The following is a 7,062-nucleotide window of genomic DNA, read 5'->3' as shown; positions in this document are numbered from 1 at the left end:
AGACTAGAACAAACAGCCCTAGAAACAATCAAACCAAAATCTGGGTCCGCTACGCAGATGACACCTTTGTCATCACAAAACGAAACAAGATAGTAAAGACATTTAACATCATCAACAACACTCTCACAGGCATAAAGTTCAACAAGGAAGAAGAAACCGACAACAAACTCACATTCCTGAATGACACAGTAGAAAGAAAGGACAACGGAGAACTACAAACCTGTGCATACAGAAAACCGACAAACACTAACCAAATACTTAACTACACCAGCAACCATCCCATCACACACAAACGAAGCTGCGTCAGAACAGTATTCCAACGAGCCACCAGACACTGCAGCACAGACGAACTTCGGAAAACAGAGGAAAACCACCTTTACAATGTATTCGAGAAGAACAGATACTCAAAACATACAGTCCACACATTCCTCAAGAACAAACCACGACAAGCAGACCAAACACAGCCAGAAACCATAACCACCTTACCATACATCAAAGAAGTTTCAGACATGACAGCCAGACTACTAAGACCCCTCGGAATCCTAGTAGCACACAAACCCACCAACACTCTCAAACAAAAACTAACAAACTTAAAAGAACCAGAACAATCCACAGACAAAACCAACGTCATCTACAAAATTCCATGCAAGGACTGTCACAACTACTACGTAAGACAACAGGAAGAAAGTTAGCCACCAGGATATACGAACACCAGCTAGCCAAAAAAAGACACGACCTTCTCTCCCTCGTAGCCCGACACACGGATTAAAAATACCACCATTTCGACTGGGACAACACATCTATCCTGGGACAGGCTAATCAAAGACACGCCTGAAAATTCATAGAGGCCTGGCACTCCAACCACAACGCCATAAACAAACACATAGATCTAGATGCCATGTATCAACCCCTCAGAAAACGAACAGGAAATGACATCACCACAAACCCCAGGAACCCCATCGAGGAGAAAGATATAAATAGAAAGCAGGAGACAACAGATTCTCTTCACTTGGAGGTCGCCACTGATGATGATGTTACCTAGCCAAGTAATGAAACGTCTGGATATTAAATCTACAGCTGAGCAAGCAAACCTACACCTTACATTTTAAATTATTTTTCATGTTTATGTTGCATGAATCTGCGGTTATTGATCCACAGTTTAGTTTCACTCCCTAAAGGTAACATGCTGATTTCTCCAGTTGTTCATAGTTCAATGTGATGCATCCAGTGTGTGCATAACGAGAGGGAGCTTGCTTCCCACATCTTGTGTTTATCTGTGCCTTATGTACAGCATTCATCAATGGCGAGAGCAAGGGGCGAGGGCGAGACCAATGTGTAAGTCTTTCCGTGCCCATGCACGGCACCAACATTGGCAATTCTCCACTGTGCATTTACAGCCAGTTCTCAGTGCCCCTACACACACGCCCTGCCCCTTTGAAGTATCGCCATCATTTTGTGCTGTCTCGCTGTGCTCTTCTCACCAGGATGAATTACTTCTACTCAACCTCCTTCAGATTTCATCTGACAAAACATTCATTAAGATTCCCTTTGCATAAACATGCACTTCGCAGCTCTCGTTATTTGATTTTCCTGGATGTCTTTCATACGAAAAAACGTTCACAGCAACTTGATTTGCAAAAGGAAACCGCGCTCCCTTTCATTATCCCAATGCAACCTACATTTCAATACAGTTTAGTCAACAGGCTCAAACCATTCTTTAAAGTTTTGTAATAGCGGAAATGCATATAAACTGACCATTAGCGTTCCAGTTTCAATCCGACAGCTGTGATCATCTGAAAACAGCACCACGAAAATGCCATTGATGGCAGCGACGAGAGTGGGATTCGAACCCACGAGTGCAGAGCACAATGGATTAGCAGTCCATCGCCTTAACCTCTCGGCCGCCTCGTCACAGACGCTAGCGCAGCTGTGACCTTATGAATAATTGAATTGGGTAAATTATGCAGAGCAGCAGATATTTCTCCCTGGTGTTGGTAAAATGATAAATAACATCGTACGGTTCCAAGACTATGGTCTGACCCCTGGGTTGTGGGGCAAGTGCACTCCCACTTTCAGACAATGCACACAGTGATCTGAACAAAAATGAGGAAATGAATATGTAACAAGGTCTGTTGAATTCTGTGAAGATTTGAAGTCAACGGAATGAAGAACCCGAGACAGCAGGAGGTGTTCTTTCAATAAAGAGTTGAAAAGAGCTCCTAAGGATAGTGGAATCAAGGGTTATGGGGATAAGGCAGGAACAGGATACAGATTGAGGATGTTCAGGCCATGATCATAATGAATGGTGGTGCTGGCTCGAAGGGCAGAATGGCCTACTCCTGCACCTGCTGTATATTGTCTATTAAATTGCCTGTGAGGAATTGTTTTCCAGACTGGAGGAGAGTGCATAGTGCTCAATGTCATTATTCGGAACACCTAACTTCCGCTCAGATGTTTTTGACACGGACTTGTGTACAGAACAGACAATTTCAAAATCCAAAATAAGGCTAAACTGACAATTGAAGGCAACAATGCAAAAACCTTGATCTGTATCATTTTCCCGCACTGTGCGACACCAAGTCACTGTATGATCACAGCAACACAGTGAGCAAGTGTCAGAAGGAAAATGAGTGCAGTGCCAGAGCGCATACTGGGAATAGCAGGTGACACACGGGGAAGTGCATTTCCCACAACAGGAACACTTCCCAAACAGCGGACTGAGGTGGAAGAATTCAGAGGGGGTTTACACTTTGAAATTTGATGCCAGAGACACAATGGAGATCTGTCATTGAGTCTGTTCAAGATGAAGATTTTAAGATTTCTACAGATGCAAAACAAAATAAAAAGCTCATGGGTTAGTGAAGGCAAAAGATGAAATTGTACATTTCATCAATCTACCCATCTTTACAATGAGTACCTCACCACTTTCCTGACTCAGGGACTGAACCACTGGTGAAGATGATCATATAATCCCCGTTACTAGCCATGGAATCAGAGAAACTCGGTTTCCCAAACGTTAAGGTAAAACCAGGAATGTGGAGGTAAGCATTAATGTGTTGCTCCTGTGCTGAAGGTGACCAGTGCACGGTATCTCTGTTTCAGTATAGTGGGTGTGCTCTGCAGAAGTTTCAATTCTGAGCCTCACATGGAGCAGCTTTAATTTGTCGTCGTGTTGAGGGGTACGGACAGAAGGTGATATTGAGCAAAGCTAAATTTATGGGAAAATACCCGTGTTTGTGGATTGAGAAACAACGTTTTCAGGACAATGACTCCTTGATCAACAAACATACTGCAAGTATCTAAAACGTGAAGAAACATATGTGGAGAGAGAGCCGAAGGTGATTTTTCAGCAGATGGATAACGTTTCCCATGTGCCCTGCGTTAAATTCCGGGAAAATAGATGGTGAACTGGTTTCATGTTGCACAGTTTACACATGTTACACTGATGAATCAGTGAACATTCCCCACGTATCCTCGAAGGCAAGGATTTCCTTTTCCATTTTAGGAGATCATTACAGCACTGAATTCCATGTGTGCATTTCATTATAACCGAAACAGCTGCAGCAAGACTTTTAAACTAAGATTTTGCTAAGATCTACTTGCATTGGTTGTCCAAAAAATTACATTCCATATTATGGTATGTTTGCAGATGAAGGCACTTTCTGATTCTTGAGCAATTATATTTCAGTTTTGTCAAAAAATTATCATTCGCCGTTCTCTCTTTCCCTTTCATTTTCCCGTTTTATATCCCGTATTTTATCTGTTTATCTTAAGTTTTCAATAATTTCAATCAATCTCGCTCCTGATTACCAATCCGAGAGAATGCCACAATTTTGTCAATTTAAATGCAGTGCAGCTGTAGGGCGCGGTGACCAAGTGGAAAGGCATTGGTCACGTGAACCAAATAAAAGGAGCCGGCTGGTGGAATCTGGCCGTTCCATCACAGTCATATTTAAAACATTTAACATAATCTTTAGCCAAATCATATTGGCAGAAAACAAGAAAACAAAAACAAAAAAATTGCTGATGTTGAAAATCAAACAAAAACAGACGTTGTTGGAATATTTCAGGACGTCTGGCAGCTTCTGTGGACAGACGGACCCAATGGATGTGAAACGTTAACTGTGATTCATCTGCACAGATGCTGCCAACTCACCTGTGATTTTACAGCAATTTCTGTTTTTGTTTCAGATTGGCAGATTTTGTCGCAGTCCATGAGAACAGTGCTCAGTAGAATCAAACAGACAGCATGGACCTGGTCGTGTGAAATGAGACAGCAATAATGAATGAGTGGAGAGTGTTGTACTGGAAAAGCACAGCAGGTCAGGCAACATCCGAGGAGCAGGAGAATGGACGATTTAGGCATAAGCCATTCATCAGGAATTAGGCTTGTGAGTCGGGCAGAGGAACAAAGCTGAAGCCAGGTGCCAATTCGCAGACACCCCCTCCTACAGACCACGATCACAAACTCTCCTCCCCTCACCAAACCATCATCTCCCAGACCATCCACAATCTCATCACCTCTGGGCATCTCCCATCCACAACCTCCAACCTCATTGTCCGTGAACCGTGCACTCCCCGATTCTACCTCCTTCCTAAGATTCACAAACCTGACTGCCCCAGTCGACCTATTGTCTCATCCTGAGCCTGTCCCATCCGAATCATCTCTTCCTACATCGACACACTCCTCTCATCCCAGTTCAGGAAATGCCCACTTACATTCGTGACACCCCTATGCACTTCACCTCCTCCAAGAATTTCGTTTCCCTAGCCCCCATCGCGTCATCTTCACCATGGACATCCAGTCCCTGTACAAATCCACCTGCCATGACAGAAGTCTGCAAGCCTTCCATTTCTTAATCTCACACCATCTCAAACAGTACCTTTCCACCGACATCCGCATCCACTTGGCTGAACTGGTCCTCACAATCAACAACTTCTCTTTCCAATTCTCCCACTTCCTCTATTGACGCTGGTAGCCATGGGCACCACATACGACCTAGCTATGCCAGCCTGTTTGTTAGATACGCGGAACTGTCCATCTTTCACAATTACACAGGCACCATCCTCCACCTGTTCCTCTGCTACATTGATGAATGTTTGGGTTCACTTGGTGCTCCAACGAGGAGGTTGCATTGCTCACCAACTTTACCAACACCTTCCACTCCGACCTCAAATTTATCCGGATCCTCTTGGCAACTTCCCTCACCTTCCTGGACCTCTCCATCACCGACTCTGGCAACTGACTAATTACAGACATATACTACAAGCCCACCGACTCCCACATGTATCTAGTCTACATCTCCTCCAACCCTATCTCGTGTAAGAACGCCATTCCTTATTCCCAATTCCTCCTCCTCCAGCACATATGTTTCCAGGATGACCAATTTCACCTCAGAAAGAGCCAGTTGGTCTCCTTCTTCCACGATCACAAATTGCCTTCCCACGTGGTTGACAGCGCCCTCTGGTTCAACACCTCCATTTCACTCACCACCACCCTTGAAGCCACGCCTCTCAACGCAACAAGGACAGAACCACCTGGTGCTCACTTTACATCCCATCAAACTCCGCATAAACGCATCATATTCTGCCACTGATGCCACCTCCAAACAGACACCATCACCAGAGATATATTTCGCTGCCCAGCCCTGACAACATTCCGTAAAGACCATTCCCTCCATGACCCCCTCTTCAGGTCCATACACCCCCCCCGCCAACCAGCCCACAACCCTCTCCTGGCATCTTTCACTGCCACCAAAGGAAGGGTGAAACTAGCACCCACACCACTCCCCTCACCTCAGCCAAGGCCCGAATGGATCATTCCACATCCAGTAGAAATTCACCTTTACAGCGACCAATGTCATCTACTGAATCCGTTGCGCCCAGTGCGGTCTCCTCTACATCAGGGAGACAGGAAACCTTCTTGCAGATCATTTCAGAGAACATCTCTGGGACACCCGCACCCACCAACTTCACCGTCCCGTGGCTGAACACTTCAACTCCCCCTCCTACCCCATCAAAGACATACAGGTCTTGGACCTCGCCACTGCCAAACCGTTACCACCCAACGCCTGGAGGAGGGACACTACACCTACCGGCTTGGGACCTTAACACCACACGGGATAAATGTGAATTTGAACAGTTACCTCATTTCCCCTCCCCCAAGCCCAAGCCTTCAACTCGGCACCGTCCTCGCAACCCTTTCCATCACTGCTATTTCTGACCGATTTTCTTCTCCGTCCTATTCGTCCATCACTTACTTTCCAGCTATTTCCCCTCAACCCCACACTATTTTCTTTTATCTCTCAGCCCCGACTCACAAGCCTTATTCCAGATGAAGGGCTTAAGTCTGAAACCTGAATACTCCTGCTCCTCGGATGTTCCCTGATCTGTGCTTTTCCAACATCACACTACCAACTCTGATCTCCAGCATCTGCAGTCCTAACTTTATCCTTCGAATTATCAATGACCTTCGAGTGAATATATCCCTCGATTGCAGTGATCACAGTGTGACTGAGTTTTCCATTTATTTTGGGTGAGGGCAGGCTGGATCTGAGACGAGCGATTAACATCTAAACAATTGGAATGGTATCAGATAGCGAAGTTAGGGCGGGCTGAAGTGAAGTGGAAAATTCTGTCAGAAGATAGGTCAGTACAACTGCATCACATCATCCAGACTGTAAAAGACAGGCAGAAGGAGAAAATCAACTTCAGTGCAGGCACAATGACAGGTAAAGTGGAAAGGAGACAATACAACACACTGAGGTGCAGTGGAATTATTTATGTGAAAGGATTCGATATATAAGCTACACCTTTACATATGGACTGCCATCACATTGGAAAAAGGAATTCCCTGCAGTATAACGGCGTCTTTTGCCTGTTGACATCACAATGCTGAGAGACACTGACATAGTTTCTTCTGTAGCAGCGTGGCCTCGTAAAAGCATGATCGTCCCATTAACCAGAATTCAATACTTCAAAGCTCTCCCCTGCCCTGTACAACTTATTTGCTGCCCCTGTAGTCAGATCTCAATCGCTTGACTGTGTATCTTCTTCTGCTTC

General features: G+C 45.0%; 1 non-coding gene across 1 annotated transcript; it reads right to left on the bottom strand.

The window, feature by feature from the left end:
- Window positions 1-1,829: 1,829 nt before the first annotated feature.
- trnas-gcu (transfer RNA serine (anticodon GCU)) lies at window positions 1,830-1,911 on the bottom strand. The gene has a single exon. It is a non-coding gene; the product is annotated as a tRNA-Ser (tRNA).
- Between the last annotated feature and the right edge of the window lie 5,151 nt (window positions 1,912-7,062).

Source organism: Chiloscyllium punctatum, chromosome 21, assembly GCF_047496795.1.
Source record: "Chiloscyllium punctatum isolate Juve2018m chromosome 21, sChiPun1.3, whole genome shotgun sequence".
Classification (NCBI taxonomy): domain Eukaryota; kingdom Metazoa; phylum Chordata; class Chondrichthyes; order Orectolobiformes; family Hemiscylliidae; genus Chiloscyllium; species Chiloscyllium punctatum.
This window is presented reverse-complemented; position numbering and strand designations above follow the sequence as displayed.